Below are 12,013 nucleotides of genomic sequence, written 5' to 3'. Positions count from 1 at the left end.
GCGGGGCCGCGCCCCCCCCATCGCCCGCCCGGCCCGGCCGCGCCTCCCGCGGCTCAGCCCCAGCAATGCTCCACGCACCCCCCGCCCCCTGCCCCGAGCGTGGGCTCCGCCGGGCGCTCCGCTGCCCGTGTGGTGACACCGCCGGCCCGTGCCCGGCCCGGCCGGTGGCATCGCCGGTCCTCGCCGCTCCCCGTCCCGCTCCACGGGCGGAACCACACGGACCCTCCCGATCGTCCGGGTGGAGCCGGGGCTCGCAGCGGGGGACCCCCCTCCCCGCCCCGGCCCCGGGAGGTGCGAGCGGTGGCGATGCCGAGGGGGATATGGACCCTTGGTAGAAGGGCTGGGAGTGAGGACCCTCGGACCAGTATCCCGTGGGCTGGACCCTCCCCGTGTGGGGATGGCAGCGGCTGGACCCTCGTTCTAGGACGTGGGGACGGGACCACCATCTCTGCATCGCATCCCTGCTATAGAGACGGCGGGGGCTGACCCCCGCTGTAGGCACGGCGACGGGATCCTGAGGGTCTGGATGAGGCTATGCCGTTGCCGTGAGACTGCCCCTCGGAAGCGGGGCTGATTACCTGGGGAGGTGGGAGGCACTTCTACACCTCCGGCTTGTGATAGAGGTTTTCCAAGCTACAGTCTTTTGGGTGGGCTTCAGGCGGTGGTTGTTTGTTGAAGAAGGTGGTGTGTATTTCCAAGGGATGCTACTGCAATCTCTGCTCCTCTGCTGCAACGCAGGAATCCTTTCCCCAATTTAAAACTGTCGTTGAACTCTTTGCCTTTCTTCCAAAGAGATGTTGACAGATAGGACCCAGGCTATTTTCTGTTTACTTCAATGAATTAATTAAAAGAAATAATTTACCGATTTTATCTTGCTACTAGATAGCAGATCTTCCAGCAAGTCCAGGCTAATAGGACTTAAGAGTAGCATAATCTCACTGTAACTTCAGGGGTGTGCTATCTAGATGCAGTATCTTTGATTAGATCGCATTAGATTAATCTTTTAATTATATACTTAATGCTCTACAGGCTTTAAATCTCGGCTTGCTTCGGCTCTCACCCTGCTCATGTCACCAGCGGGGCGGCCAGGCTGCAGCCCTTAACCCAGCTGAGGAACTTTGCTGGGCATCGTTTTGTTTCCCTTCCCCGTGTACGGCTGAGGACTGGGGACTGGCTCGTGTTTGAGTGTCAGACGAGGAGCTCTAAGTTATTGCAACTGAATAATCGCAGAAGAACGTAAATATGTCAAAGCAGTGTCAAGAGATTTCTTTGCAGGGATACCCTTATCTGAGTAGGCGTGTTTTTGACTGCCTGACTGAGTATAGTCTCTCTCTGTAAGTATTTGATAACAGGATGGATTCCTTCCTTGCTGCCACCAGCCCTGAGATGTCTGCTAACTTTTCCTGTTCTTTCCAGATGGTAGCTGTTAGGCAGGGACAAGCTTGGGCGTCCTCTCTGCACTTGTTGGGAGCACACAAGATGCCCCTCAGAGCTCGCTGATGCTCATCAAACTCTGGTGTTCGTCCCTAGAGCTGTTGGTGTTTTTGGTATTTTTAATGGAAATTTCTTCTTCTTTTAAGTATTATTGAATATATTTTGTTTAATTCTTCAGTAGCTGTCCAGCCTGAAAATGTTTCTGATTTTTGAATACTCGGGCGCAAAAAAAAAGTTATTTTAGGGTGCAAAGATTTTCTGCCAGGGCACACTTTTTTCTTACTGTCTTAAATTCTTAGCTTCCTTTTCTAGGATCTGGAAAAAGAGACAAGCCTAAGTGTTTTAATAAGACTACTATTCTTTTGAGTATAAAATGTTCTTGAAAGGGCAGATCAGTGGAAAAACAGGTGAAAAATCATCTGCTTGCTGTTGTCCTAATTGACACGTACTTTAAGGCCTGTTTAGCTGTTTTTTCATTTCCAAATGCAGAAGGCTGTTTGACTGATTAGGTGATATGGCAGCTGATGCTGCCTTTCAAGTGCAAGAAAGGACCGTCAGTGGGAGCCGGGTGGGGGATTTCAGACCTTAAGCCCAGGTTATAACAAAGACCGTTCTAACCTGAGGCCAAAGAGATCCCTGCACCTAGTAAGGCCCGCAGTGAGGCTTAGCCACCTTCCCCAAAATCGTGGATGGTTCCACACAAATTAAGAGCTGGAAGGTCGTTAAAAATAAGGCATAATTCAGTGTATTTAAGATGAAGAGGATGTGGGTTTAAAATTGGAGCAATTGTTACTGCCATCCTAAAAGAATGGACTAAGGACAACTTTTTGAGTACCTGACTATTCAGTATTACTGCTAGAGAAGCTGTTCACACTGTGTAATCTAATTAAGAATACCTGCTTGTGGGTGACTTGGCATTTTCCCACATGGAGGTGCAAAATATAGTGCACAGAGATTGGTTTTGTGAATGTTTTTTGACTTCGTCCTCAAATTCCTCCTCTGAATCTTGAGCAGTGGGACAGACAGGCTGTGTGGCATCTCTACCTGGATGCTGTCTTTTAGGAAACTTGTATCTGGTTGGTTAGCTCTGATTCTGTCAAATTTAGTTGAACTTAAGTGAAACGATCAAAAGTTTACTGAGGGATGGGAGAACTGTGTTTAAGGTCATCGTTTATAATTACAAAGGCCTTGATTCCTTGGGAAATCACACAAGGAAAAAAGTATCAGTGATGAATGCAATTCGAATATTCTTACTAAGTCTCAGTATGTAATTCATTTATAAAAACCTGACATTAACGTGATGCAGGGTAACATAACAAAATGGAAATTGCTTTTGCAGAATATGCAAAAGGAAATTTGCAGTTTTAAATTTCTTTTTCGTAAGGCCTCTCTTTTTAATTAGTAACACAGTGAAAGCCACGCTGATTACAAAGCACAGTGAACATGCATGCACAATTTCCCAGGAAAGTGAGGGCAGAGTACTTGCTTGCTTTAAATCTAGTGCCCTCTCTGTTCCTTCTGTGCACTGTCTCTGGATTTAAAGTGACATCTGCTCCATAAAGCCCTCAGATGAAGTTGCAGTCTCGTCTGTGAAATAATGCCTTGGTCAGACATAATGAACTGTGTACTGATATGTATATATATTTTTCTTACGGTGTGGAGATGAGTGTCTGACATATGTATTGTCACATACATTTCGGTCTTTCTCAGCTTAATGGTTTCTTTCTGACTGTTTAATCCTGTGAAATTGAAGGCTGAGTCAGCATTACAGATCTAATTCCCTGTCTTGGAGGTGCAGCTCCGAATTTTTCTCTGAAAATACTGCATAAATATCCTAAAAGGGAATGTACATCCTCTAAGAGCCACAACAGAGGCATGCTAATAAAAGAAGTGTTTTCTGTTGAGCACATGGCTAGATGTTGCTCATTTTTATGCTGGCCTAACTCTGTGAGTGAGATAGTAGGAGTTTTACCTACAAGACATAGCAGCAAATGGGTAGTCTGTGACCTTTGGAATGGATGTGTTTGCTTCTCCCAGGGCAGGTGAACCAGCCCTTGGCTGGTGGGCTAAGCTACTGCCATAGAGCTGGTCCTGGGAAAAACCAAGCTCAGCTTCTGTTGCTAATTTTACACCTTGCTCCTATCTCCTCTTCCACCCCATTCTTCTAACCCTACATGGGTGTAGTGATGCACTGGCTTTCTGTTTTTAATGCCAGCTCAGTAGTGGGATCAGGCCTCCTATACAATCAGAGGGAGGAATTAAGGTAAAAACAAATTAAAAAGAAGTCAGCAGACAAACACTGCTACCTTTTTTCCCCTCTCTTGTGGACACCTTGATCTCTATTCTGAGGGCAGGAAGCAGTGCTTGACTGGTGGTGTGCATATCAATGGCTGAGAAACAAAGCTCTTTAGCCTGTTTTTTTTTCCCACCCCAGCAAAACAGCTTCCCAAAGCAAGCTTTCTCCTTTGCTAAAACGCTTTGTCACCCCTATCAGTGTTCTCAATCACCCGGGTGTGCAAATACAAGCTGAAGTAGTAAGCACCGATCAGATGTGCTGTCTGCAAAATGAGATGTTAATATAAATGCACAAAAAAGGAAAACAATATCAAAGTCTTCTCATCCAATTATAAGGGCTGATCTTATGATTTGTAGTGCCCTTAAGCTGGGGGAAGCCGTCTGAACGCAAGATGCCTCCCCTCCTGGATGAAGGGCTGATGGGGAAGATTAGTTGCTAAGCTGGGATGGAGAGAATCCCCTGAACACAACCTCCCCAAGCATTTGCACTCATTGCCTGAGCTTAAGATGGGTCCTGGCAAGAGGCACGCAGGCATCTGTCTTTTTCTGTTTCAAAAACTCCAGGAGAGCTGATCACTTATCACGGGAACCATCTGGCTTATTCTTGGAGAGATCAACAGTTAGTCACTGAATGAACAAGGAACAAGCTGCATTGAAGTCTGCTCTCCCCATTAAATATGAGGACTCAGCCCAAGGTCCCTGAAACACCACGTGCTTTGCCTGCTGCAGGCGGAAGGGAGAGAGATTTAATTCTGCCTTGAGGTTGCTGAGCTGCTGTCATGTGGAAGAGAGCTTCTGTGGGGAGCCGGGGGACGTCGGCGTCTCTGCAGTGAGCTGTGGTGGCCATGGGGATGGGGACCCGAGGCTTTGCTTCCTCAAGGTGACCTCTGCCAGGGATGGAGAAATCCAAGGAGGGAGTAGGGCTGCACCATGGCTAACTGGAAAGCTTAACACCATCTGCTCTGCCTCCATTGTTTACTGTTGATTTCAGTTCCCAAGTGCCAGGGCAATAGGTGGGAATGGGTTATCATTCTGCGAGAGTTGCTGAGGATGCAGGCCAAGGCCTGTGTAGGCTGCTGTGGGTCAGTGCTGCTGGGCTGTGAAAGTTAGGGAGCCATGGTGTTTCACTCTTACCTTTGAGGGGTAAAACTCCACCTTGTCCCTGAAGGGATGCTACCACATCTGTGTGACTCTGTGCTCTTCGTAGACTGTAGAAATAACTGAGCCAGCTCCTTGCTGAAAACTTCTGAACTCAGGCCACCATACCTCCCCTTGTGTCAGGCAGTTAGTGTTTTAATAAAGCCTTCGGCAGCCTCTGCCTGCCCTCTGCCATTCCTGTCAGGTCCCTGCGAAGGGCGGCTGGCTTTGAAATGCACTGATGGGCCATGGGGGCTTTGCTCACCCACCGCTGCCCTGGGCCTCCTGTAGCCAAGCAGGCTCCAGACTTTTTTGGACTTATCAGTGACCTGACAAACTCAGTGAACTTGGAGCAGCAGCTTGGCCTTTCTTGTGGATGGCCTGCAGATCCCACATGAATCCTATAACCTTTGCTGAGAGTGACAGTTTGGGGATTTTTCTTCTCTTTTCAATGTTTTTTTTTTTTATTGCTCTTGCTAATTACTAAAGCAATTTTTAAAATTTAAATGAGGGCTTCCTCCCTCACAGCCCATCTGCTGTGAAATCACAGCGCACATCCTTTGTGACAGTTCAAGCATTGCCATGGCAACGTGCTGTGATGTGATCAGCCCTGAGTTATGACCTCACTGCGGGACCAGGCAGGCCAGGTTGCTTTGGCAGAAGGAATAAAAAGCAACTTCTGTATTAACAAAAGTGGTATCTCGGCTACAAGCTGATGGGACTTGTCCTGGCCTAAAAGCCAGGCTAAATCCCTCTCTGGAGCTTTTTACAGAACTTCAGTGCTAAGGGCTGGGGGGGCATCCACTTGAAAAATCATATATTTGTTTCTGTAGAGAAAGTTACTTTCTTTGAGAAGTCTTTCCCACCAGTTTATGGCACTATTTCAGTAGAAATTCTTTGAATTTTTAAGACTTTTTTTGTCCTGTTTTTCTCCTCCCTGTTTATCCGTAGTGCTGGAGACTAAACTCTCTTTTTCCTATTTGGAGGCAGGTGCTGCATGGCCAGTGGCAATGCATACTTCACCTATGCTCCCCCGTGGCTTTGCCCTGACCCCATCCAGAAGATAACAGGACTGGGGTGAGTGGTTTGACTTTCTGAGGCATTCATCTCTCACCTCCCTGCTGAGCCTGGCGTGAAGGGTGACAACAGTTGCAAGCCTTTGTGGGCAACTGGAGTGGATTAGTGACGAAAGACTGCCCAGCAGGTGTCATATCCAATGTTATCCATTTCCAATTAACCAAAGACCTGGTTCAGAGCCTCTGGTTCAAAGTAGGGGATTTTTTTTTTTTTTGGTGACTCCTGCTGATTTTGGATCAGTTTTTAACCGTCAAACTGAGCCTGCTCTTCAGGAAGCTATTTGCACATGTAACTAATTCACCGAGACAGCTTGTATATTTATCTGTACTGTAGAATGTGTTTCAGAATGTGTCTTTATCTGTCCCTTAGAGTAGAATACAGCCTCTTTAGACTGATGGTGCAAACAGAATTGATGGGGATATTTGGCAACTCTGGAGGGGCTGGTGATACAATTTGCCACCTGTCTAGAGACCTGGAGAGTTCACAGGCAGCCTAGTTTCTCTATTTTATTTCATGCTGGTTTTGAGGATTTAAACAATACATGGCTATTAAATTATATGCATTATCTGAGAGGTGTTTTGGGAAGGGAGGGGAGGGAATCTGGAGAAAATGATGTAGTTCCAAGTGGCACACTCTGCAGAGGAGAAGTATTAGACTTTCAAGTATTAAGACTTTGTGGGCAGTTCTGTATGGTGGTATTATCTAGGGGACCACAGTGGCTCTGCTGTGCCAAGGTCTGTATGGTGACAGAAGAGCACACAGCCCGTGGTTGCTGTAGGTTCCCCTGTCCCTTATGGCAGGGATGGTGCATAGAGGCTTAGAGTCCTCACACATCTGTTCCTCCCCTGTCCCTTTCTGAACATATACAATCAATGTAGCCCCAGTGCATTATTGTTCAGGCCATTTAACTTTGCGCTGATGACTCTGCTTTACCTGTTGAGTCAGAGAGCTGGCAGTGGTTGCTGTAGTTTTGCTTTTAAGCCATTTTGGAAAGACAGCCTCGAAGATCTACATAATTTTTAGGCTCACAACCAAAAGGGGAGCAGAGGGGGAAGGATTCAAGTATAATAATTTTCTCCCTCCAAAACTGTCTTTAAAACTACTCCCTGGCTTAGCCTCTTTATGCCATTTTGCAGCCTCCAGCAAGTTTTTACAGCTGAGCTACTTTCCAGCCCCAGAAATTGCAGTACAGCCCCTGAACTATTGAAGTGCAAATGACTTGACCGTAATCTAGGAAGATTCAAGAGAAACAGGTCAAATGTTACACTATACACTTATGGCAATATATTTCAACAGCAGGAGGACAGAAGCATGTTTACCCTGGTCAGGTTTAACGTGAGAAGATAAAAATCTCTTTTCTGAAGGTGTGTTATCAGTTTACTGGTCTTTGGCTGTGTAGGCTCAAAAATAACAATCCCTCTGTAGCTCTGTCTAAACCAGGGTCTTAAGATACTTATAATATTAACTTCATAAGCTTCACAGCACACTCATAGTCTCAACCCCTATGGTTATCCCAATTTATTGTTGGGAAACTAGAGCTTGAGAAAACTGGAGACAAGGTCTCCAATGGCTTTGACTGTGGCCAAGCATTCATAAAAATCAGCGCCAACATTGGGGCTCTTGGGACTTTTGGCAACCCCATGCAAGGGACTCATGGCACAGCCAGATCCCTGGAGTCTAAAACCACTGGCTTGGCTACGCTGCACGTCATTCACCCTGTCACTGACACCAGGAGGAAGGCTTAGCTGGGCTTGCTGCATGTTGAGGTAAATATTTATAAGATTGACCTGGATCTCAGCAGTGGCAATAGGAATTTTCCTTCTTTCTCAGAAACGTGCATCTATACCACACTCAGAAATATAAAAGCAGTATCACAGTGCTACAGTAACAGTTTGGAGTCTTTATCCTACTGGGGCTCAGCCAACAGTTTGTATCATCTTCTTAGTAGGACACCTGCCCGTAGGTCCTCAGCACATAGATTTTCCTTGCATGCTGGGTTAGCTCCAGGATTCTGTTTTGCTCCAAGGCCATGCTAGTAATAGCTTCTCTAAGTTTTGGAAAGCTGGATTTGCAAAGCCAGCTCCTGGATAACATGGTAAATTACAGGTTAGGCTATGTGTATTTACCACAACTAAAGGGAAGTGGTTTTTTTCTGATCTTGAAAATCCCAAAAAGGCAGCTTTCTCAGTGAAAAATATTTTGTCATAGTAGCCATCTTAAATGTCACCCTAGACCAGTGACAAATTTGTGGTGAAATTTTTCAACAGAGATGGTTAAACTCAACTCATGTGCTCCCTGTAAAATACTGATTATCTTGCACTCTGAGAGTGTCTGGAGGAAAAAAGATACTGCATGTAAAACTTGATTTATAAAAACAATGTGCCTATTGCTTCAATCCCTGGGTGCATTTACATTACAAGACACAAATTAAATTTAACATCATGCAGCCAACAACTGTGTTTTATCCAGGACTGAGCAGGCAGGATAGGATTTAGCTTTTCAATAAGTGGGTGGCAATTTAGGGGGAAGCTCGGAAAAAGTGGGGGGGAGACACTAAGAGAGTAAGAGATAAAGGTGTATACCTTTATAAAGGCATGGACATCCATTTTGCTGCTTATGAACTGTAAATTACCATCTGGTTTCAGAATGACTCCTTCCAATATTAAAAGATACGAAGATAAGGGAGCCCTCTTCCCCAAGACATTGAATTTATTTGCAAGAGTTTTTGGAAGTCAGTAATAGAAGGAAAAATATATGTATATTTTCTGTATGTTTTCCTTAATGCTCTAATATTGGTGCAGACCTTTCAGAGAAGTGCTGGGATCTACTGTCTGGAGGGGAGGTGGGAGAGGCATCGATTCCTGTCCAGGAATTCACTGCTTTTACTTATGTCTTAACACATTAATGAAATACCTTTAAAAATAATTAGTATGCTAAGGATGGTGTGATGGATACCAAATTTGATGCATAGTGATACAAGTGAAGATTAATATTAGTCATATCTGTATGATTTAATGAAGGATATAATGCCACCTGCTGTGTGGTGGAATCAAATTACTGCTTCTTTGGTTGTTTTTGACTAGTTCTGGAAAGAAAATTAATTTGAACTAAGCTAATTTCCCTTTAATGTCTTAGATTTGTAATTAAAGATTCACGTGTTGCAGTTAAGCATAAATACTGTGTAAAATCACACATAGGAGAGGCCTATGATGTTAACCCACCATTCCCCAGAGGGTACAGCACCCAGCATCTTCTAGTTGAGATTAGTAGTAGTTTCCTTTTCTTCTTCTCTGGGGATTTGGAACACATCCTCATACATTTCCCTGCTTTTATACAGGTACAGAAGAACATCCCTTGGAGGCCATCCCTTGGCCTTTTATTCATAGAGCACTGCCAGAAGGAGATGTAAATGCATACACTTCGTGTATGGCGCTCTTCAGCTCCAGTGCAGGGCCATGCTGTGTTGGGACATCTCTTTGGCGGCTCCTGCCCCAGTGTCTCTCAAGCCGGGGATAGCATATGAATCCCCAGAGGGAGCAAAGATGCTTGGAGCAGGAATCTCTGCTGGATGCAGACCACAACTGGCATCAATAGAAGCCATTAAAACCCAAGCAGTGGCTTGGATCGGTTGCCACCATGGACCTTTCTGAGGACTTGGAGTTTTTGGCTAATGGGTTGCTTTGCAGCTCAGGATGGCAAATCCAGCCAGAGCTGCTGTGCTGGAGTGTGCTATATCTAAAGGCTGCATGGCCTAACTGCTGGATGGCATATTGTGTATGGCAGACTGGCAAACAGCAGTAACAAAATGATTTTGTCCCCCAACAAAGTTAATTGAATGAGATTTAATGTTGCTAAGAGATTTGGACTGCATCCCTCGAACTTCAGGAGATTAGGCTGCCAAGCAGGAGGCACTGCAGAGAGGCTGGCACCATGCCAGTAAACAAAGCTTTATCAGGATGATATGTTAATATTTGTGTGTACTGTAAAATTAAAAAAAATATAAAAAGGCGGGGCAGAGTGGTGGACTGCCTCATCTGCCACTCTGGCATAGAAATTCCCATTGAAGCTGATGGTAACACAGTAATGCTTCCACAAAAAATGTAAGTGATTTCAAAACAGCTTGGTTGCAATGGAAAACAGATGCCTAATGCAGTCCACCTTCATCTGTGGTCCCAGCAGAGCTTACATGAGGAAATATTTGTCTTATGAGAAGGCCCAGAGGCCCCAGCTGACATCAGAGTTGGGTTTGGTGAGGGGCTTCTTTGGGATGCAGCAATGCTGACTCAGCAGGGTGTGGATGGATACAGGGTCTCACTGCCTGGGTACCAACCTGGCCATGCTTGGGTTCACCATCATTCAAAAACTGTGTGACCATGTGAGTGTAGGACTGCACTCGAGGTAGCAAACCATGATGAAAAACTCAGCCTACAGAAAAAAAAGTGAACCAGCTGATAAGAAATGCAGGTGGGGGTGAGACTCTTGGTTTCTTTCATCTGACACAATATGGATGGGGAAAATGCCAGGAGCACAGCAGTGGATCTTGCAGGCTGAGGAGGTGCTCCTGAACTCCACCTTTGGACAATTAAAACATCAAAGCTGGTGCCAAAGTGGATTTTTGTGGATTAATTGCTGGAGAGAAGTTAATGGGAGAAGATGATGGAGTAGATGCTGAAGGTAAGAAACAATAGGATGGTCAGGAGGGAATTCCTTGTTGGCTTAGCTAGTGATGCGTGCCAGGGTTAGAAGAAATGTTTTCTGGATGTGGATGTGTGTGAGAGGTTTGAGAAGGACCCCTGGCAGTGCTCCAGCCTGGTTCTGACTGGCTTACTGCTAATAGGTTTTCAACGTGGGGATTTGGAGACAGTGGATCTGAGTGTGCTGGATGCTGGAAACACACAGGGATGAGTGTAAAGAGTGTCACCACTCCAGTGACAGCTGACCTGAGTCTTATCAGAAACTCTAGTGATATTTTCATCTAAGGACCACTGCAAATGTGGTACATCTGGTGACCATATCATCAAAGTCTAGCATGGACTTTTTTCACCATATGAAATCTGCAGGATCTGCATAGGTGGTGGGAGAAAGGGGGAAACCTTGGGGGTTTCAGGAGATAAAAGACAGCACAGTTTCTTCCCACAGAGCTTAGCAGTTTTAGCTATGGTTGTAACAGAGGAGCTACAGCTTTCCTTTCTTGCCAGCAGACAGGTAAAGCCTGGGCTGTCCAGATCACACCTTTCCCTCTCTTCCAACTCACTGCCTACTTTCATAAGCTCTTTGCCTGAAATCCTGGTCCCAGTGAAGCAAAATGGCAAATATCTCCTTCACTCCAGAGGGACAGGAGCTAATTCTCGGCTAGAATGACATGCTAGCCCTCTGCACTGGCTCAACTCTGAACCTACACACCCAGAAGTCACATAAAGACAACACCGAGGTCATGGGAAATCCACATTTTCGATATAAAGCACGGTCTATAGGCTGACACAGCATATCTTTAGATCACTGAGGGGATGAGTAAGGCTTGGGAGCCTTGTGTAGCTCAGCCCAGATACAGGTTCAAGTCCAGCCTGATTAGATGCTGTCCTCTGTCTCTACAACATAGTTCAGGGGTGTCTACCTGGTTTTTAGTAAACAAGTTTGACACCTACAAGATGCTTCCCCTTTGCCACCCCCCTATCTGCCAGTGCTGGGGTGAGCTACAAGTGTGACATTTGTGCTGTTTCTGTAGCTGGGCTACGAGCCTGCCCAATCCCTAAAAGACCCAGACTGCAGGAGAGTGGATGAGGAATGCATCAAGAATTTATTGACTTTTCTGCTGATAACTGAAGATAGATATTTGTGTATGTCCTGTTATCTGGCTCTGGGAATAAGGTGATGATTCACTCTAAGTGCTTTATCACAGCTCCACATCAGAAGGGAGCTATACAGAAAACTTATCTCAGGACTGTCTTGACTTTTTCAGATCTGAATAATTATGTAGATCCAATTGGTTGTAAGTTTTATATTCCTTTAATGAGGCTTTTCCATCTCAATAGTCAGTTGTTTGCACAGAAAAACTCCCACTTCATATTAT

The 12,013-nt window shown here is 45.5% G+C and overlaps 1 long non-coding RNA gene across 1 annotated transcript in view; it reads left to right on the top strand.

The window, feature by feature from the left end:
• Positions 1–12,013, top strand: part of LOC125316848 — a 106,966-nt gene that overhangs the window by 1,810 nt on the left and 93,143 nt on the right. The window lies entirely within an intron of this gene.

The sequence above is a fragment of the Corvus hawaiiensis genome, chromosome 26 (genome assembly GCF_020740725.1).
Source record: "Corvus hawaiiensis isolate bCorHaw1 chromosome 26, bCorHaw1.pri.cur, whole genome shotgun sequence".
Classification (NCBI taxonomy): Eukaryota; Metazoa; Chordata; class Aves; order Passeriformes; family Corvidae; genus Corvus; species Corvus hawaiiensis.
This window is presented reverse-complemented; position numbering and strand designations above follow the sequence as displayed.